Consider the following 23046-nt stretch of genomic DNA (forward strand, 5'->3'; position numbering starts at 1 on the left):
GTCTTCTCCAAGCTACAAAGAAAGAAGCCCTTCCTTCGAAAAATACCGGCTCCTCCCTGCTCAATCTAAAAAGTGTAATTACTAGTTTACCCCTTAGTTAACCCTAATGCATCCCTCTAATTTCCACTATAAATACCCCATTAGTCTAATTAGAAGAGCATGTTCTTCTTATCAATAATTAGAGTAGTTAATACAAATCAAATCTCTCTTTAATTTTGTAATCAACAATTAATCAAGTTATAATACAAGTTTTATTTCCTTAATCTCTCTTTTGTTCATCCTTTATTTTGGGTAATTGAAGATTATTTGTGTTATTATTGGGAGATTGACAACCTCTCAATCAAGCATCAAGTACTTCTTTTATCTTTGCTTTATTATTGGAATCATTAGTAGGTATAATTCTCTTAATCCCTTTTTAATTATTGTTAATTACTTTCATTTATTCATCATGTTTCATTTTGTTGGTATGATTGACAACCTTGCTAGCATGATCAACATGATAATGAGTGAGTAGTCTCTTAGCTAGGGTTAATGGGTGATTAGGGGAAACCAACATGGAGAATGATTCATGCTTAAATTAATATGCTTTCATGTTTTATTTGCTTGCTTGTTTTGATCTCAACTCATGCACATGTTATATTTGATGAAATACTAAGCCTATGAATCCTTGCATTTACCACCATCTCCTATCTTTTCAATGAGACTTGTAAGGCATAACCCTACTCGAGTCTCATTAGACCATGCATGTTGTTGAGTAGGGAAGACTAAGTCGACTTGTAGGTGTTGTACAATCTAATCGATTCAGCTCCGGGACCCAAACTTTGCTAGGATTGTAAGATATAACGCAACTCAATCCATCACAACAATAATTGCTTGCTTATAATTTGAGAACATGTTTGTATGATCAATTCCCATGATTCCCCTATGATCCCATGACACCCTAGTGCTTTTTAATCAATTGTTTACAACCCTTTTAATTCATCTTGCTTGTTTATTTCCATTGATATTTTAGTTTAGTGACCTTCTACATCAACCCAAATTGTGACATCCCTAAGACACCACTAGTTGCAATAGAAATCTCATTTCAATACCCGTCCCTTGGGATCCGACCTTTACTTGCCTCTTTACTAATTGTAGAGTTGTTTGTGAAGCTATAAATTGTGTTTTGATTCGGACGTGACCCAACGACCACACCTTAAATTGTGAACACGAAACGGACCGATCAAAAATGGCGCCGTTGCCGAGGACGGTGTTTACTTGATTTAGATTTTCTTTTATTGTTATTAGTTGTGTCTTTCTTCGCCTTGGGGAAGTAAAACTCCTCAAGGTTTGTTCTAATTGTTTTCGAGTTGTTTGATATTTTGCATGTCTAGAAGGTCACAAGGTGATTTGTTACCTTTTGCCGTGAAATTGAAAGAACCTTGACGAACAATAGGAGATTTGCTAGGAGGAATTTGAGAGGTTTTAGTGAGGTTGTTCAACCAACTATTGAGTTCATCAACCCTTTTGCAAGAGAAGGAGAGGAGAACCCATTACACAATACCACCCAAAATCAACCTACAATGCCTAAATTTTTGTCACACTCCGTACCCACCGAGGAAAACCTACCCAATGGTACTCCTACACCACAACATCTAACCGGAAATTTTATTGCCAAATCCGCCTTTATCCAATTAGTCGAAAGGAGCCAATTTGGGGGGATGCCTAGTGAAGACCCTCATTCTCATATGGAAACCTTTTGCGACTATTGTGATGCGATCTCTCAAACCGGTGTGACTCAAGACCAAATTCGATGGGTCTTATTTCCTTTTTCTCTAATCGGCACCGCGAAACAATGGTTGAAGGGCCTTGATAAGGCCACTCTCGGAATTGATTCTTGGAAGAAGTTGGCTCTAGCTTTCTACAAAAAATTCTACCCACCGGAAAAGACTAACATGCTAAGAGCTCAAATTACGGGTTTTAAGCAAAGGGATGAAGAATCTTTGTATTAAGCTTGGGAGGGGTTCAAGGGAATTTGTCGCTCATGTCCTCACCATGGACTTAGCGAATGGTTCTTGGTACAACAATTTTGGAACGGTTTATATGAAAATTCATAGAACATTCTCAACAAGGGATCAAATGGAATGTTCACCGAAGTTGATGACAATCAAACATGGAACAAAATTGAGGAAATGGCGGTCCATAACTCACAATATAGTAGACCTCGCAAGGCTACTAGAGGAGGAAAGCATGAAGTGGACTCCCTTACTCAATTAGGTGCTCAACTTAGTGCTCATATTGACACAATCAATTTGAAGTTTGAAAAAGCTATGGCTAGACTTGAAGAAGTCTCAAAATCACCAAAGCATCATGTTAATGCCATGACGGCATCCTCATCAATCCCATGTGGGATATGTGAGAATTGTGGAACTTTGGGACATACCAAAGTGAATGTAGGGGAACAAATGAACAAGTGAATGCTTTCCAAGCATACAAGAATGGTACCCCTTATTCCAACTATTACAATGAAAACACCAAGTTTCACCCAAATCTCTCATACAAAAGCCAAAATGTTCAAAACCCTCAAACAACATACACTCCACCACCCATGAGAAACCAAAATCAAAATCCATACAATCACCAAAATGACCAAGGTTTTGATGTCCAAAAAGCGGTCCTCCAAATGCAAAAGAATCAACAAGAATTTTTCACTCAAATGCAAAAAGATAGTCAAGCAAAGGAAACCACCATCAACAACATTCTAGCTCACACCAAGATGTTGGAAACCCAATTGACTCAACTAGCATCGTCAAGCTCACAAAGACAAAAGGGGCAATTACCACCTCAAAGTAATCCCCCAAGACATGAAACGGTTAGTGCCATTCACTTGAGAAGTGGTACAAGGTATGAAGCACCGAAGAAGCAAGTTGAGGATGAAGTTGTGGAAGCTAGTGATAAGGAAGAAATTGTGCAAAACTCCAAAGATGGAGAATCATCAAAAGAAGAAATTTCAAAGAGAAATGAAGACAAGGTCAAGGAGAAGGAGCCCATTTTGATTAGACTTCCTTTTTCAAGTCGTCAAGCCAAGCCCAAATTTGATGACCAACTTGGAAAGTTTATGGAAATTGTGAAGAATTTGGAAGTCTCAATTCCTTTCACGGAATTAATAAATCACGTGCCGGCCTATGCGAAATACATGAAAGATATCCTCACAAAGAAGAAGTCAATCCGGAAACTTGAGACTATCGCCTTCACTAAGGTGAGTAGTGCAATACTTCAAGGGAGTTCACCTCCAAAACTAAAGGATCCGGGAAGCTTCTCAATACCGTGTACCATTGGCGACACAACGATCAACAAAGCCTTATGTGATCTAGGGGCTAGTGTGAGTGTTATGCCGTACTCGGTGAGTAAACGGTTGGGGATGAGATAACTTAAATGCACCAACATCACACTCTAAATGGCCGATAGATCGACGAAGACACCATTAGGGATATGGGAAGATGTCCCCGTGCGAATTGGGAAGTTTTTCATCCCGGTGGACTTTGTCATTGTTGATATGGAGGAAGATTCCAACATTCCAATCATTCTAGGAAGACCTTTCCTACACACCGCGGGTGCGGTGATTGATGTGAAACATGGTAAGCTCACTCTAGAAGTGGGAGATGAAAGCATAACCTTTAATCTTGACAAGACTATGAGAGCTCCTCGTTTGCATGAACCGTGTTTCATGATTGATCATTATAGCCGAAAGGATGAGAGGAAGAAATCGGAACTCCAAAGGAAGAAGAAAATTGAAGATGCTCCATTCAAAGAGCAAGTGAATTGTGACAAGGAGAGCTTGCAAAGCTCATCAAAATCAATCAAAGAAGAAGAAGATGGCCTCATTGGCCAAGAAAAGTATTTGGGAGAGTTGTCTCCATCAAATCAAGAGATTTTCAATGATCAACTTAATGAAGTTTGTGGTCTTTGGGACGACGAATTTGAAGGGATTTTTAATCCCTACATTGGTAATGTCATCGATCAAGACCGACAACAAGGGCTAAGGTCTATTGAAGACCTCTATTATGATAATGAACAAGCTTTTGATTACTTTTTCAAGGTGTTGAGCAATATCAACAACACCTTGGACATGCCCCCTTGACATCTCATCAAGAATGAGAGTTAATTTTTGATCGGTCCGTTTCATGTTCACAATTTAAGGTGTGGTCGTTGGGTCACGTCCGAATCAAAACACAATTTATAGCTTCACAAACAACTCTACAATTAGTAAAGAGGCAAGTAAAGGTCGGATCCCAAGGGACGGGTATTGAAATGAGATTTCTATTGCAACTAGTGGTGTCTTAGGGGTGTCACAATTTGGGTTGATGTAGAAGGTCACTAAACTAAAATATCAATGGAAATAAACAAGCAAGATGAATTAAAAGGGTTGTAAACAATTGATTAAAAAGCACTAGGGTGTCATGATATCATAGAGGAATCATGGGAATTGATCATACAAACATGTTTTCAAATTATAAGTAAACAATTATTGTTGTGATGGATTGAGTTGGGTTATATCTTACAATCCTAGGAAAGTTTGGGTCCCGGAGCCGAATCGATTAGATTGTACAACACCTACAATTCGACTTAGTCTTCCCTACTCAACAACATGCATGGTCTAATGAGACTCGAGTTGGGTTATGTCTTACAAGTCTCATTGAAAAGATAGGAGATGGTGGTAAATTCAAGGATTCATAGGCTTAGCATTTCATCAAATATAACATGTGCATGAGTTGAGATCAAAACAAGCAAGCAAATAAAACATGAAAGCATATTAATTTAAGCATGAATCATTCCCCATGTTGGTTTACCCTAATCACCAATTAACCCTAGCTAAGAGACTACTCACTCATTATCATGTTGATCATGCTAGCAAGGTTGTCAATCATACCAACAAAATGAAACATGATGAATAAATGAAAGTAATTAACAATAATTAAAAAGGGATTAAGAGAATTATACCTACTAATGATTCCAATAATAAAGCAAAGATAAAAGAAGTACTTGATGCTTGATTGAGAGGTTGTCAATCTCCCAATAATAACCCAAATAATCTTCAATTACCCAAAATAAAGGATGAACAAAAGACAGATTAAGGAAATAAAACTTGTATTAGAACTTGGTTAATTGTTGATTACAAAATTAAAGAGAGATTTGATTTGTATTAACTACTCTAATTATTGATAAGAAGAACATGCTCTTCTAATTAGACTAACGGGGTATTTATAGTGGAAATTAGGGGGATGCATTAGGGTTAACTAAGGGCTAAACTAGTAATTACACTTTATAGATTGAGCAGGGAGGAGCCGGTATTTTTCGAAGGAAGGGCTTCTTTCTTTGTAGCTTGGAGAAGACGAAATTGCGATGTAGAGGAATCCGAGCGGATTAGTGTCGGGACGGGCGTATTCTGGCGGTGAAACACGAGCGGCTTTGGAGGAATCCGGGCGGATTGTGGCAGTGCTAACCCGAGCGTCTTGGGATGAAACCGCACGGATTGTGCAGGTGGAGGACGGCCGGATTGTAGTCAATCCGCACGGATTGTTCTTCAGCAAGATTCCTTCTTCTTTTCTTCCCTTTTCTTCATGAATTCCTTGGGGATTTCCTTGGGGACTCAAGGATCCTTTCTCAACATTGCTCATCTACTATAATATGTACAAAGGCCTTCTAATCTTGTCTCTCCTTGATGCTTGGTCATTGGATTCGATCAATTTAGTCTTGTTTTGCCATGAAAATGCAAGATTCTTACTCCTTTCCTACCAAGGGATCAAAATCTCAAAGAATATGCAAAACAAAGAACTAAAGATAAGAAATGACCCAAATATGCACTAAAAAGCATGGGAACAAGGCTAATTCGGGGGCTAAATATGGTCACATCAAATATCCCCAAACCGAACCTTTGCTCGTCCCGAGTAAAGAGGTGACAAATACTAGGACCATTATTTAAACTAACCTAATAACATAGCCGATATGAGACAATTAGCGGGTCTCACTCCGCCCCTTCAACTCACAACAAGACAACCATGAGGTAGGATGCTTTCTTGCAAGGCAAGGTGGGTCTTGGCAAAATGGCGACACATCCAAACATTAAGCACACAAAATCACATAATGGATGCATCTACAAAAGAATAGCCACTTCCTCATCAAGCGGCGGAGGCACTAAAGAGGAACAAATTTAAGAGCATGTAATCCTTCACAAATACTAGTTCAACAAATTACTAAGGCTAAGAGGATGGCACTAAATCACCTCCAAATGGTGTTAAACTAGACTACTTTCGTCCTCAATTTCCAAATGCTTTTGTCAAGAGCGATCGGATGGTGGTGGAATGATGATCCCTATGATGCTAGTAGCATATGACATGACAAGTCTCGAATTCTCTACAAAAGTAAAGGTCATGGATCGTCCCAAGCTCGACAAAGTGGCTTGACAAAAAGGCTTTTTGGGAATGAAATGCTCAAATCTTTATACACAACGGGTGGATATGACTAGTATTCAAAATTGTCCTCATTTTACTTTCACATTTCAAAAATTTAAGATGGGGTTTGTCCCTTCCGGGCTAGTGTCCTTTGCTTTCGCCAATCGCTTATTAGGCAACCGGTTAACCTCTAGACAATAGCTTTTCAGGGTGATAGTCACTCTGTCTCTTGGCGGCCGAATTCACAACCGTGTGCGGGCCCAATTCAATGGATCCCGCTCCAAAGCACATCGAAGTGGTACGTCTCCATCAAAACAATTTAAATTTCTCAACATTCAATAATTCATAACATTTGAGGTTTCCTTGGCATTAAATTACTTCCACATGACAAAATTCTTTGAAATGAGCACTTCAAGCTTATTGATAGAAAATATTTTTGGGTTGCCTTACCACAAGGTCAATCAAGGTCACCTAGACAAGTTAACCAAGTCCACATCGCATCACGGGGTTGGATAGGTGACTCACATGCAAACCCTTGACTAGGCTTTGGGTCATGGGTCAAAAGACACTAGTATGACACTATCTAGGGTGTTTTACAACCATTCTAGTAGGCAAAGTCTTAAGTTGAACAAGTATTTGTAATGGCTTAGTTGCTCTTGTCAAAGTTCCTAATTAGGCATTTTTCAAAACTTTTATCTAAATGCAACTATATGCTATGATGCAACTAATATAAACATCCTAATACAAGTGATTCTATCAACTAATATGACATATAAACTAAATGCAAGTCCTAAGTTCACATTGTTATACCGCATCAAACAAAATAAAGCCACATAGTCATTAACATAAAGAGGAAAAACGAGATTGGAAAGACGATACCATGCGGTCTTCATGATCCTCATGTCTCGGATGTGGCGTAGTCAATCAATGTGAACAAGGATAGAACAAACACAATATATACAAAAATATATACAAGACTACACTACAAAAGGAAATAAACATGTTTTTGGCTTTTTAATTTTCAAATTTTTTATGATTTTCAAAATTTTTTAATTTTTATCATTTTGGAATATAAAGTTAAGTTAGAATTCCCCATCCCCACACTAATATGGGCATTGTCCTCAATGGCCAAAAATGATGGGAAATTATGCAAAGATGATGCATGATTTCTATACTACATGCAATCTACACTAGTCTACACTACATGATGCATGGTTTTTGTTATGACGGAGAGGATAATTTATATTACCTCCCGTTGTGTATGCATTAACTTTCCCAAACCGAGTTAGACACTATTGCTAATGTCCAAGGATGGGTGTAGTTCATGCACACACTATGCAATGCATGAAACTAATTAGTCATTTTGGATTTTGAAAGTGGGAACAATAAAATGAGAACACCTCAATGGTACCGAGGTGTGAGTCCTCTATGGTGCTAGGACTACTCCAACAATGATCAAAATAATTAAAATACAAGGTAACAAGACACGAACTTCTTTTCATGCAACTTCGAAAAATAAAGAGGAGAGACGAGAAAACTTCACTTAAACTTAGGTGGGTGCCACTCGCCCGCTCCACCTAGTGATGAAGTAGTCTTCTAGACATCGGCATCATCTCCCTCTACATCGCTATCCCAAATCTCCTTTGAAGCATCACTCAAACTTGGGTCCATGAATTGTTCTTCTTCACTCTCAAGCTCCACCGTGTCTCCACCACAAGAATTGTTGCTTCCCTCCTCTTCTCTCCCGTTTGCTCCTTCATTAGCTCTCTCCGAGTTGGGGAAGAGTAATTCCATTTGAGCCCATGAGGGGAATGCTCCTTCATCACTAATCCGTCCTCTTCGAACCATCTCGTGATATTGAGGATAGAGTGCATAGTAGTTATCCACGGAGGTTTCGTATTGACGGTAGTGTAAATCTTGTAAGATTCCCGTGACAAAGTCGTCACGGGGGAGGATGAAGGGGTTTAGATGGTTATACGGTTGGTAGGGAAAGGGGTAGGGAGGCACTTTTATCTTATCATCTTGAGTTTGTTGTTCTTGTTGTTGTGGTGCTGGTGCTTGCCTTGGTTGGGTTGGATTTGGAGGGATGAGGTCGGATGGGATTGGAGACAAATGTCCTCTTCTTAGAGAAACTCGTGGTAAGCCATTCATTGGAAGAAAAATCGGATCACATCCTTTCGTTATCCACTTGATGCGCTTGTCAACCCCCTCAAGGGTTATCCAATGATGTTGAATGAGAAGAAGATCTTCATTTATCCTCGTGTTTCCCAAAAGAGGAGTATACTCATTATTCTCATTGAATCTTGGGTTGAAATGCTTCGCAAGCCTAGTAATGAGTCCTCCATTCACAATGTGTTTCATTCCATCATCGTCACCATTCCTAAACTTTGCCCATTTCTCGACTAGCACCAGAGGTGCATTGAGGTGGTACACACTTCTTCCTTGAATATTGAGGTAGGATTCCATAAACACAAGGTCTAATTGGTTCACGATCGCCGGATCTCGGCGAGCAAAGAGAGTACCCGAGAGGAATCGATAAGTAAGTCTCAAGATCGGATTTTGAATATGAAAAGCGAGACATTCCTTGTTGTGTACGAAATCCCGGCCGGTCATGGCCCTCCACAAAGGCTCAACACTTTATAGCATTTGTAAATATTTCATGTTCACAATTTATAAATATTTCTAACTCCCTAACTTGCATTTCAATTCTTGTATTGCATTTTTGTCATCTTTGGATTTTTATTTACTTTGATCAAGATAATTGTCATGTTTGAGAGAAGTGAGGGAGGGACTAATAATTTCAATTGATGTGTAGTGCTTTAGCTTAGTGTGGGGATGGCAATTGCCTAGGCTATCCATGCCTTAGTAGTGCCCCCACAATGAAGAACACGAGATATGAAGAAGAATGGAAGAATGATAAGGGATATGCATTGTACACGGATAGAACTGAATCCGGGTACAAAGGGGGCCGAATCGAGCGGATTCGGAGAATCCGCCCGTCTCTGAACAATCCGAGCGTATTGGGTAGAAGACGCACGTCCCTATGAGCTGAATTTTTGAAAGATTTTTGACCGTAAGAGAATCCGGGCGTCTGAACAAAGAATCGGCTCGTCTCGAAGATCCGCCCGTCTTGAAAGGAAGACGCCCGTCTTCTTTCTTTGAGAAAACAAGAAAAATTCCTGGATTGAAATCCGTCCGTCTTCTGAAGAATCCGCCCGTCCCGTGTCTGCGAATCCGAGCGTCTTCTCTTAAAGACGCCCGTCTTTAGGCGAGTTTTTCCAACCCGAAAGTGCAGAATCCGCCCGTCTTGAGCAGAAACCGCACGGATTGCCCCTGCAGTTCGAATTTTTTCGGGCTTTATAAAACCCCTCCCACCTTCATTCATTCATTCATTCATTCATTCATAACACTACTCAAAAACATCAAAACCCTCATCCTCTCCATCACAAAAACAAAATTCCTCAACTACATTCACCAAAATCAAATCAAATCATCCTTTTAACAACAAATCAATCACTCCTTTTTCAATAAAAATCAAAACCAAGCACAAAATCTTCAACCTTTGAGTCGATTTTTGAATTCATAAAGGCAAAGCCTTTCACCTTTAAATCGATTTGGGTACACTAAAAATTGAAGAATTTTCATTCTTTTCTTGGTTAATTCATCAATGGCAAGGACTAAGGGAGCAACAAAGGCAACAAAGGCACCAAAGGCTAAGACACTCTCACAAAGGGAAAAAGCTCTTCAAGCAAAGAAAGCATTGGCTATGGTGGTAGCAACCCCAAACTTGGAAGTGCAACAACAACAACAACCTTCTATGGGAGCAACAACATCTACGACTCCGGAAATTGATCAACTTTTGCATTATCCGGAGGTAACTTTTATTTCCAAAACCCATAGAGATACTTTTGCCAAGTTTGCTAGGAAATCATTTCAATCCACCAAGTTTATTTGTGAAGATACCTTAGATAAGTTGGGTGTCCTTGAGCAAACTAGAGCCTTTTTCAAAGCAATGGGGTTGAAGAAATTGTTTGAATCAAAAGAATTGACATACCCCTCCCTTACCTTGGAATTTTTCAGTTCTTTGAAAGTCACCAAAGTTGAGACTAGGGAGAACCTCGAGTTTCGTCTAGCTAATGTTAGTAGATGCATTTCCTTTAGGGAATTGGGTGAAATTTTGGGTCTTAGTGATGAACCGAGTTATTTTAAGAATTATGGAAAGTATGACGCCGACCCTCTTTGGGAGGAAATTTCCGGAAGGAAATTTGAGGATTTTCATGCGAATCGTGCTCTTTTAGTCCACCATCCGGGCATAAGGGTATGGCACAAGGTCATAGGAAACACCATTATTGCAAGGAAAGATACCAACCATTTCACCAAACTTGATTTTATTCTTCCTTGAATCGGCTTTGAACATTGGAAGAGTACACACCAAGCCTATCAACTCTTTAAGGCTTTTGGTAGATAGATGGCTCAACATTGATTGTGGGAAGAAAGGCAGTACCGTTATTGTCAATGGCGGCCTAGTCACTATCCTAGCTAAATACTTTGATCCTAACTTCAACAAGGATAACAAGTATGAAGTAAAGGAGGGTGGTCATCTTGTTGATATGCATACTATGATACACAAGTACAAGTGGGTTGCCCATAACCCTCTTGACACCAAGTATGGATGGCTCACTAGTGAGGCTAGATCGTTTACTTTGCCTTCAAAGATTTGTCGTCTAAGCGACCACCGGACCAATTATCTACTTCCCCTTTCAAAAGAGGCCGAGTATATTATCCGACAACAAAAGGGTGAACTTGAAATGCCCTCCTCTTCCATTGTCACACCACCTTACCCTTTTGAGTACCAAGAGTTCAAGCCGGAAGGTGTTGAAGCAAGAAATGATTATTTCACTCTACTCATGTAAGCAATGCACAAGCAAGCCTTTGAGGATCAGAAAAATGCTTACTTGGCTCAATATCCACCCCTCCTACACTTAGCTAGGCAAGGACTACTTGATCCATCATGTCCTTTGCCTAGTTGGGCGGATAGAGAAGTCCTATTTCCGGGTGCATCTAGGGTCGTTTCGGGTGACAATGAGGTTGTCGGTAATGAAGAGGTTGATGATAACATTGATGAGGAAGCAAGTGGAGAGGATGGTGAGCAAGATGATGAGCAAGGTTAAGAAGAAAGTGAAGAAGAAAATGAAGAGGGAAGTGGCAATGAGACCACTTCTAATGAGGAAAGTGATGATGGTGATGATATGATGGAAGATTAGCAAGCCTTGGAGGCTCCTACCCTCTCATGGTTTGTCTATTTCTCTCTTTGTTTTAATTATTTTCTTGATCATTGTTGGAGTAGTCCTAGCACCATAGAGGACTCACACCTCGGTACATTGAGGTGTTCTCATTTTATTGTTCCCACTTTCAAAATCCAAAATGACAAATTAGTTTCATGCATTGCATAGTGTGTGCATGAACTACACCCATCCTTGGACATTAACAATAGTGTCTAACTCGGTTTGGGGAAGTTAATGCATACACAACGGGAGTTAATCTAAATTATCCTCTCCGTCATAACAAAAACCATGCATCATGTAGTGTAGACTAGTGTAGATTGCATGTAGTATAGAAATCATGCATCATCTTTGCATAATTTCCCATCATTTTTGGCCATTGAGGACAATGCCCATATTAGTGTGGGGATGGGGAATTCTAACGTAACTTTATATTCCAAAATGATAAAAATTGAAAAATTTTGAAAATCATAAAAAAATTGAAAATTAAAAAGCCAAAAACATGTTTATTTCCTTTTGTAGTGTAGTCTTGTATATATTTTTGTATATATTGTGTTTGTTCTATCCTTGTTCACATTGATTGACTACGCCACATCCGAGACATGAGGATCATGAAGACCGCATGGTATGGTCTTTCCAATCTCGTTTTTCCTCTTTATGTTAATGACTATGTGGCTTTATTTTGTTTGATGCGGTATAACAATGTGAACTTAGGACTTGCATTTAGTTTATATGTCATATTAGTTGATAGAATCACTTGCATTAGGATGTTTATATTAGTTGCATCATAGCATATAGTTGCATTTAGATAAAAGTTTTGAAAAATTCCTAATTAGGAACTTTGACAAGAGCAACTAAGCCATTACAAATACTTGTTCAACTTAAGACTTTGCCTACTAGAATGGTTGTAAAACACCCTAGATAGTGTCATACTAGTGTCTTTTGACCCATGACCCAAAGCCTAGTCAAGGGTTTGCATGTGAGTAACCTATCCAACCCCGTGATGCGATGTGGACTTGGATAACTTATCTAGGTGACCTTGATTGACCTTGTGGTAAGGCAACCCAAAAATATTTTCTATCAATAAGCTTGAAGTGCTCATTTCAAAGAATTTTGTCATGTGGAAGTAATTTAATGCCAAGGAAACCTCAAATGTTATGAATTGTTGAATGTTGAGAAATTTAAATTGTTTTGATGGAGGCATACCACTTCGATGTGCTTTGGAGCGGGATCCATAGAATTGGGCCCCCACACGGTTGTGAATTCGTCCGCCTAGAGACAGAGTGACTATCACCCCGAAAAGCTATTGTCTAGAGGTTAACCGGTTTCCTAATAAGCGATTGGCGAAAGCAAAGGACACTAGCCCGGAAGGGACAAACCCCATCTTAAATTTTTGAAATGTGAAAGTGAAATGAGGACAATTTTGAATACTAGTCATATCCACCCGTTGTGTATAAAGATTTGAGCATTTCATTCCCAAAAAGCCTTTTTGTCAAGCCACTTTGTCGAGCTTGGGACGATCCATGACCTTTACTTTTGTAGAGAATTCGAGACTGTCATGTCATATGCTACTAGCATCATAGGAATCATCATTCCACCACCATCCGATCGCTCTTGACAAAAGCATTTGGAAATTGAGGACGAAAGTAGTCTAGTTTAACACCATTTGGAGGTGATTTAGTGCCATCCTCTTAGTCTTAGTAATTTGTTGAACTAGTATTTGTGAAGGATTACATGCTCTTAAATTTGTTCCTCTTTAGTGCCTCCGCCGCTTGATGAGGAAGTGGCTATTCTTTTGTAGATGCATCCATTATGTGATTTTGTGTGCTTAATGTTTGGATGTGTCGCCATTTTGGCAAGACCCACCTTGCCTTGCAAGAAGGCATCCTACCTCATGGTTGCCTTGTTGTGAGTTGAAGGGGCGGAGTGAGACCCGATAATTGTCTCATATCGGCTATGTTATTAGGTTAGTTTAAATAATGGTCCTAGTCTTTGTCACCTCTTTACTCGGGACGAGGAAAGGTTCGGTTTGGGTATATTTGATGAGACCATATTTAGCGCATATTTAGCCCCCGAATTAGCCTTGTTCCCATGCTTTTTAGTGCATATTGGGTCATTTCTTATCTTTAGTTCTTTGTTTTGCATATTCTTTGAGATTTTGATCCCTTGGTAGGAAAGGAGTAAGAATCTTGCATTTTCATGGCAAAACGAGACTAAATTGATCGAATCCAATGACCAAGCATCAAGGAGAGACAAGATTAGAAGGCCTTTGTACATATTATAGTAGATGAGCAATGTTGAGAAAGGATCCTTGAGTCCCCAAGGAAATCCCCAAGGAATTCATGAAGAAAAGGGAAGAAAAGAAGAAGGAATCTTGCTGAAGAACAATCCGTGCGGATTGACTACAATCCGGCCGTCCTCCACCTGCACAATCCGTGTGGTTTCATCCCAAGACGCTCGGGTTAGCACTGCCACAATCCGCCCGGATTCCTCCAAAGCCGCTCGTGTTCCACCGCCAGAATACGCCCGTCCCGACACTAATCCGCTCGGATTCCTCTACAGCGCAATTTCGTCTTCTCCAAGCTACAAAGAAAGAAGCCCTTCCTTCGAAAAATACCGGCTCCTCCCTGCTCAATCTATAAAGTGTAATTACTAGTTTAGCCCTTAGTTAACCCTAATGCATCCCCCTAATTTCCACTATAAATACCCCATTAGTCTAATTAGAAGAGCATGTTCTTCTTATCAATAATTAGAGTAGTTAATACAAATCAAATCTCTCTTTAATTTTGTAGTCAACAATTAATCAAGTTATAATACAAGTTTTATTTCCTTAATCTCTCTTTTGTTCATCCTTTATTTTGGGTAATTGAAGATTATTTGTGTTATTATTGGGAGATTGACAACCTCTCAATCAAGCATCAAGTACTTCTTTTATCTTTGCTTTATTATTGGAATCATTAGTAGGTATAATTCTCTTAATCCCTTTTTAATTATTGTTAATTACTTTCATTTATTCATCATGTTTCATTTTGTTGGTATGATTGACAACCTTGCTAGCATGATCAACATGATAATGAGTGAGTAGTCTCTTAGCTAGGGTTAATGGGTGATTAGGGGAAACCAACATGGGGAATGATTCATGCTTAAATTAATATGCTTTCATGTTTTATTTGCTTGCTTGTTTTGATCTCAACTCATGCACATGTTATATTTGATGAAATGCTAAGCCTATGAATCCTTGCATTTACCACCATCTCCTATCTTTTCAATGAGACTTGTAAGACATAACCCTACTCGAGTCTCATTAGACCATGCATGTTGTTGAGTAGGGAAGACTAAGTCGACTTGTAGGTGTTGTACAATCTAATCGATTCGGCTCCGGGACCCAAACTTTCCTAGGATTGTAAGATATAACCCAACTCAATCCATCACAACAATAATTGCTTGCTTATAATTTGAGAACATGTTTGTATGATCAATTCCCATGATTCCCCTATGATCCCATGACACCCTAGTGCTTTTTAATCAATTGTTTACAACCCTTTTAATTCATCTTGCTTGTTTATTTCCATTGATATTTTAGTTTAGTGACCTTCTACATCAACCCAAATTGTGACACTCCTAAGACACCACTAGTTGCAATAGATATCTCATTTCAATACCCGTCCCTTGGGATCCGACCTTTACTTGCCTCTTTACTAATTGTAGAGTTGTTTGTGAAGCTATAAATTGTGTTTTGATTCGGACGTGACCCAACGACCACACCTTAAATTGTGAACACGAAACGGACTGATCAGGTGGGTCATGGATATCAAGGCTTAACAAGTCGTTCTTATGGCTCTACTAGCAAGACTGATGAGGTTAACCTTCTCGACTCATCAAAGAAGAATAACCCCCAAAGGAAGTTCACAAAAATTGGTGACACGTACTCCAATGCTTTGAAGAGGTTAATGAAACAAGGTAAGCTCCAACCCATATGGCCTACACCTGATCCAGAAAAGAAGTCCAAGTTTAGGGACGAAAATTCATACTGCGAATATCATAGAGGTAAGGGACACGATACAGAAAAGTGTTACAAGCTAAAGCATGTCCTTCAAGATATGATCGAAGACGGTCGCCTACCCATACCTCCTGGAGGTAAGCCTAACAATACTCAGAATCCTCTTGGAGTTTTGATGATTATAAATGAATCATCAACCTTAGATTGTTCACACCTCATTTCTCCAGTCGAAGATGAGATCCATGCATTAGAAGGTGAAGGGAGTTACTCTACCATTTCTCCTACCATCACCGACTTCATTGCACAGGCAAGGAGTCTAAATAGACAAGTCTCAAAACTAGAAAATATAGTGTCATCCCTCCGCAATCCAAGCACTACACCTTAGGAAAGTACGCCACTAAATCTTTCCCGAAGTTCTACGATGCAAGAAGTGATAACTGTGGTTGATAACCTAATTAATCGATCAAATAATCCACGTAGAAGCCGAAATCATCAGGTTGAGAGAGCTTTCTACTGTCAACGGAATATGGGCCAATGACGATGAGGATGAATACCTCACTGGGCACTACCTAGTCAAGATTAGTGAGGACATAGTAAAAAATGGTGAAGATCAAGATATAGAACATCTTACTCGTTCAGGACGTCTGTATCAAAATGTCTCTCAGAATGGTCCCATATCTAATGGTCCAGTTACTAGCACCAACGTCGTCATACCAAATGATGGCGAAGATACATCTACTGACCACTTGCTAAAGCAATTACAAAAGGCAAAGGTTGATCTTTCATTCTGGAAACTAGTTGCAAGTTCATTCCCTCATCGCCAAGCTTTACTGCAAGCCTTGGCTAAATTAAACGTGGCACACAACACTACGCCTGATGACGTAGTCAACTTGGTCTTCCAAGATTCAACTAAGCTAAGTAACCCAGTTACTTTCTCGGATGAGGATTTGCCACCTTTAGGCGCTAGCCATAACCTGGCTCTATACATTAATGTCATTTGTTTACTGAAGAATGTGCCAATGACTTTGGTAGATGATGGCTCTGCGGTCAACGTCATACTATTAAAAACTACATATAATTTGGGCATGAAAGAGTCGGATTGGACCCCTACTAACCAAGGTGTTCGCGCATACGACGGTACACGACGCACGGTAGTAGGACTAGTCAATCTCACCATAGCATCGGGGCCGATTGAGCGAAAGGTTAACTTTAAAATAGTGGATATCGAAGCATCATTCAACATACTTCTGGGAAGGCCTTGCATTCACGCTTCCAAAGCGGTAAAATCCACCCTCCACCAGAAAATCAAGATTCCACTAGATGGCAAAGTAGTGACGATCACTTCGTCACCTTTTAAGGCAGTGATAGAAAAGATGACAAGCAACCAAGTAGTTACAGATCCAGTATACGAGCTTGGGGGCTTCCATAGCATAAACCTTGTAGAAAGTGAACTGACACCCTTGTACTTTAATCCATATTCCAATCTAGTGGTCAACTACATACTCAAGTCTCAGGGATACTTCCTGGGAATGCCATTGAATCCTATCTGGAGAAATACCTTTGCACCTTACAAAGAAGGAAACTCTCAAAGGATACCATTAGGATTGGGATACAAACCCTCAAAAGAAGAAGCTCTAGAGATGCTCACACAGTTCCAAAACCGTAAGAACGTGGGAAACCAAATGCGACCCTACCTCCCTACCCTAAATGGGTACTTCGTTAGAGAAGGGAGTCAAGAATAATTTTATGGGTTCCCCGAACCTTGGCACTACTAAGGAAGGCAACTAGCTGGAATCAAGATCTTTCACGATTGCTACTTCATTCCTTCAGAAACGGTTTCTGCCGTCAAGACTCGTCAAGCACCTTGCTTAGACGAACAGATCGTTAGCCTTTTGTTTGGAGAAGATCGATTTGTTAGAGCTGCGTAGGATGAGATCATTACCATGATACTTCAAGATGACCATTTCAACCCTGCCGCGTTAATCACCGAAACCAGTTCAAATAAGGAAAAAGGATGGAGAAAATCGACCAAATGGACAAACAACCAAGGAAGACTCTTCAAGCTCACCATTGGAGAAGGAGAGATGTTCAAAGGAGAACTATAAGACCACGAATTCGAGTCAGAGTCGGAGACGGAGTCGGAATCAGAGTCGGAGTCTAGAGAAGTCCCTAGAGAGTCTCCTCCTGTTGTCACTCCCAATCCCCTTGTTTCTCCTAGCATAGTATCCAGTAGTAACAGTAGTTTGGAAAATGTCCCAACAGCTGTCCCTTTGCCGCTACTGACTACTAAACATATGGCTTCTTTGTTTCAACTCTTTTCAAAATTTAATATGAATAAATCAGATTCTGCTTACTCTTTGTGTTATTCTGAATGTAATTCTATTTACGATTATAATGAGGATGATCCAGACACAGACTCAATCGAACTACCTCCGTATATAGCAAAAGAAATGTTACAAGAGGGGGAAGGGGCACCAGTTATAGAGAACACTGAACCCATCAACGTAGGAACCGAACTAGAACCCCAAGAACTTAGGATAGGGACAACCTTAAGCCCCACTGAAAGGGCCAATTTCATAGACCTCCTACAAGAGTTCAAAGACGTTTTTTCTTGGTCCTACAAAGACATGCCAGGTATCGACAGGGACATTGCAAAACACATAATTCCAATCAAAACAGGTTTCAAACCTGTAAAACAGAAGCTTCGTCGAATGAGGACAGAATGGGCTCTTAAGATCAAAGAAGAAGTTGATAAACAATTCAAAGCCGGGTTCATCAAAGTTTCCGAGTATTCAGACTGGGTAGCCAACATAGTACCCGTACCCAAAAAGGATGGGAGAATCCGTGTTTGTGTTAATTTCAGAGACTTGAACAAAGCGAGTCCCAAGGACGACTTTCCTCAACCGCATATCGACATATTGGTGGACAATACGGCAGATCACGTGTTGTTGTCCTTCATGGATGGGTACGCGGGATATAATCATATCAAGATGGCCATAGAAGACATGCATAAGACCGCCTTTGTTACTCAATGGGGCACCTATTGCTACACTGTTATGCCGCTTGGATTAATCAATGTTGGAGCTACGTATCATCGCACTACAACCACGCTCCTACATGACATGATGAATAAAGAAGTAGAGGTGTACGTAGACGATATGATTGTCAAGTCCAAGGATAGAGAGGGGTAAATTAATAACCTTCGCAAATTATTCCTAAGACTACGAAAGTACAACATGAGGCTCAATCCTCAGAAATGCGCATTTGGGGTAACATCAGGCAACCTTCTGGGATATGTCGTTAGTCAACGAGGAATAGAAATCGACCCTTCCAAAATCAAAGCTCTAGTCGAAATGCCACAATCTCGGACAGAAAAGGAAGTTAGAGGATTTTTAGGCAAGGTGCACTATATAAGTCGATTCATATCGAAACTTACCATGATCTGTGAACCCATTTTAAAAAAGCTAAAGAAAACAGATCACACCATATGGGATGACGACTGTCAAAAGGCGTTCGACAAAATCAAGGAGATACTGGCCATACCACCAGTGCTCATGCCTCCTCAACGAGATCAACCTCTTGGTTTATATCTCACAGTGACCGAAACAGCCATGAGAGCTATGCTAGCACAAACCGTCGGAAAAGAAGAGAGAGCTATGTGCTACCTTAGTAAGAAGTTTTTGGAATATGAATGCAAGTACACACCACTCGAAAAGACATGCCTCGCTCTTGTGTGGGCAACAAAGAAGCTATGCAATTACATGCTTAGCTACTCCGTCAAGGTGTACTCCAAAATGGATCCTGTCAAATACCTCTTCGAAAAACCCGTTCTCAACGGACGCTTGGCAAGATGGACCTTAATGCTCTCAGAGTTCGATCTCAAATACGTACCTCTGAAGGTTATAAAAGGGCGCGCCGTCACCGAGTTCTTTGCAGATAATCCCATCAACGACACCCAAGCAGTAGACACTTGGTCATTTCCAGATAAGGATATACTACAAACCAATGTAGACTCTTGGGATCTTTATTTTGATGGAGCATCGAATCTAAGGGGATTTGGAATAGGAGTATTTCTTATTTCTCTTGAAGGCGAGCATACACCACTCTCTGTCAAACTCGACATCGAGGTGACAAATAACGCAGCATAATACGAAGCTTGCCTCATTGGCCTACAAGCGGCAGTAGGTTTATGCATGAAGAATCTTCGAGTTCACGGAGATTCATCCTTGATCATCAACCAAATTACGGGATCTTGGAAAATTCGAAGTGAAAGTCTAGCACCCTATCAGGCCAGGATATACCAAGTTGCCCAATTCTTCGATCAAGTGACTTATCTACACCTACCTCGAGTAGAAAATCAGTTTGCAGGCGCTCTTGCAAAACATGCATCTCTGATTAACATGCCAGACAATATGGTAGAAATGCCTTTATGCATCGAACGACGGTCAGAACCAGCCTATGTGCACTAAATCACAGATGTAGAAGAAAACCAAGGGGAACCTTGGTTTCAAGCTATTCTAAACTTCAAGCTCAATGGCACCTATCCGCCGGATATGGAGAAGAGAGGACAATGTTCTATGCGCTTACTCGCCTCTCAATCCTTATGCAAGGAGAATTGTATAAATGAACACCTCTTGGTGTAGTCTTGCGTTGCCTTGATCATTCACAGGCACAGAAAGTGGTGGAAGAAGTCTATGATGGAGAATGTGGCTCTCACATGAGTGGACCAATGATGGCAAAGAAAACCACGTGCCTGGGATATTACTGGACCACAATGGAATCCGATTGCATCAAATATGTCAAACATTGTCACAACTGCCAAATCTTTGGAAATGTGCAACACGTCCCTCCTTCACTACTCTACACCATGACATCTCCTTGGCCATTTTCTGCTTGTGTAATCGACATCATCGGGAAGATCACTCCAGACGGAACAGGAGGTCACTGTTTCATTTTGGTGGCTATCGACTATTTCACCAAATGGGTAGAAGCAGCATCCTACACTAGTCTCACAGCAAAAAAAACGTGGCAAAGTTCATACAAACCAATATCATTTGTTGATATGGTTGCCCACATGAGATTATCAGTGACAATGGGTCACATTTTCAGGTTGAGACTGAACAATTGCTAGCCAAGTACAAAATCAAACACCACCATTCCTCGCCATACAGACCACAAACTAATGGCGCAGTGGAGGCAGCCAACAAGAATGTTGTCACAATCCTCTAGAAAATGATCGATAATTATCGAGATTGGCCAAGTAAGATACCATTCGCCTTATGGGGATATCGCACATCCATTAGGACGCCCACTAGGGCTACTCCTTTCTATTTGACTTACGACATAAAAGTTGTGCAACCAGTTGAACTAGAAATCCTATCCTTACGCATTCTACTCGAAAGTCAAATTCTAGAAGCCGATTGGAAGAAAGATAGATATGAAGAACTCATTCTCTTGGATGAACGAAGATTGGCGCATTAGATAATGTGCAAACATATCAAGCACGTATAAAACGAGCCTACAACAAAAGGGTTAAGCTTAGAAACATCAACGAAGGAGATTTAGTCCTCAAATCAGTTAGAGCTCTTCTACCTGTTGATCCACGAGGAAAGTTCAAACCCAACTGGGCCGAACCGTTCTTGGTCAAGTCCATACTCCCAGGGGGTGCGGTTAGAATCACAGACCTATATGGGAATGAATTTTCTAACCCAACTAACCTCGACCAACTAAAATGATATTATGCCTAAAATAGGACAAAAACGCGCCACGCATAACACCCACGTGCCGTTCATGCGACACGAAATAAAAACGGCCCCTGGCCCGCTGAAATAAAGCTCATGTCACCTTGCTCTTGCATTTTGACAATTCGTCATCCTCATATCATCAAATTAATCGAATTGTGTTTTAGGAGTAAGTAAGGCTCATGCTCAGTTTCTAGTTCACTACAAGCTCTTGCTTAGAACAATTATTCTTTTACATTTACTCGAACTACGCGTAAGGGTTTGATTTCATTTTTAAAATGAGTACATAGGCAATCCTTCACAGGATACAACCCATAATTTTAAATGTAGATAGAAGGACATTTGCATTTGCATTTGAAATTCGACAAGAATAATAAAAGGGAAATCACAATAGTTTCATAACTAAGTAATCTTTTATTCATTTTTTCCTCCATAAATAATAATAATACGCCACATAATACAAAAGTGGTAAAAAAATAATAATAAATAGGCTAGGATTCTAAAAACCCCACCATCTAGTACAAATAATAATAATAATAATAATAGATAATACTACGACTTAGGCTACTCTTCCATCTTTCCCTTATCTTTGTCATTTTTATCATACTTTTTATCTCGACCACGAGCCGGGCGCTCCTGTGCTATCTCGGAGCTAATCACCAAACGTATCTCTCGCGGTCTAGCTTTACCATTTCGATCAACCACCTTCTCTGCGGCAGGAGAAGTCTTCGGTTTCTTTGACGGATGAACAACTCGGAATCCGGCTTCTTCCTCCCCCTCAGTCAAATATTTCTGGTTCTCCTTTGCTACCTCACGGATCTTGAAGTCAACAAGCTCACGGTTCCTCAATTTCTCGCGCTCCTCGGGAGTGGTAGCCTTCCACCACTGCAAATAGGAATCTGATACCCACAATGAACTAACAGAAGAATGTAGGAACCACATGTTCCTCTAAGCCCATTTGAGGGCCCGCTCTTTACGACTCTCGGCAGTATGTGCCACCGCAGTCTGAGGAACGATGTCAAGCTTAGGAATCTTCTGTTAAAGGCCCACCTGCCGCATCAATCTCTCCGGGAAGATGCATACCATGAATTCCAAGCCAGGAATGCGTACCGATCGAGTAGAATCTAAGGATGACACTCCAATAACTGACTTGAGATGCCACCATGGCACAACCCATCTGATCAGGGGACCACCTTCCTTCTTCAGCTTGTTCTCCCAATAGTTGCAAACCCGAGTGAAGTCCACCATATAGAGTCTGGTCCTCATCGAAATCGACCGAGCATGGTATCCGGGTACATTGGCTGGAGGCTCGATCAACCGCGGACGCTCCATGAGCCAAACCTACTCAAGACAGGAATTAATGTCCAAAAAAAAAATTAATTAAAAAATAGAGAAAAAAAACAGAAAGGTTGCGTTCCTACCTGCAAAATGATAGGACTTCCCAAATAAGGAAGCTCACAAGTGGCTTTCCTGTTATCCAGTTCCAAATTGATCTCTCCTAGGCACGGACAAGCTGGGCTCCTGCGCAGCTCCATTTGCTCAATCAAGCTCAAGTAACAAGGATCCCCTCTCATTTCCTTATCAACATGCCC

The 23046-nt window shown here is 40.4% G+C and overlaps 1 non-coding gene across 1 annotated transcript; it reads right to left on the bottom strand.

Moving 5' to 3' along the window:
- Positions 1-1934: 1934 nt before the first annotated feature.
- LOC141644677 (small nucleolar RNA R71) lies at positions 1935-2041 on the bottom strand. Its single transcript, XR_012544289.1, has one exon. It is a non-coding gene; the product is annotated as a small nucleolar RNA R71 (small nucleolar RNA).
- Positions 2042-23046: the final 21005 nt, after the last annotated feature.

The sequence above is a fragment of the Silene latifolia genome, chromosome 2 (assembly GCF_048544455.1).
Source record: "Silene latifolia isolate original U9 population chromosome 2, ASM4854445v1, whole genome shotgun sequence".
NCBI classification, from domain to species: domain Eukaryota; kingdom Viridiplantae; phylum Streptophyta; class Magnoliopsida; order Caryophyllales; family Caryophyllaceae; genus Silene; species Silene latifolia.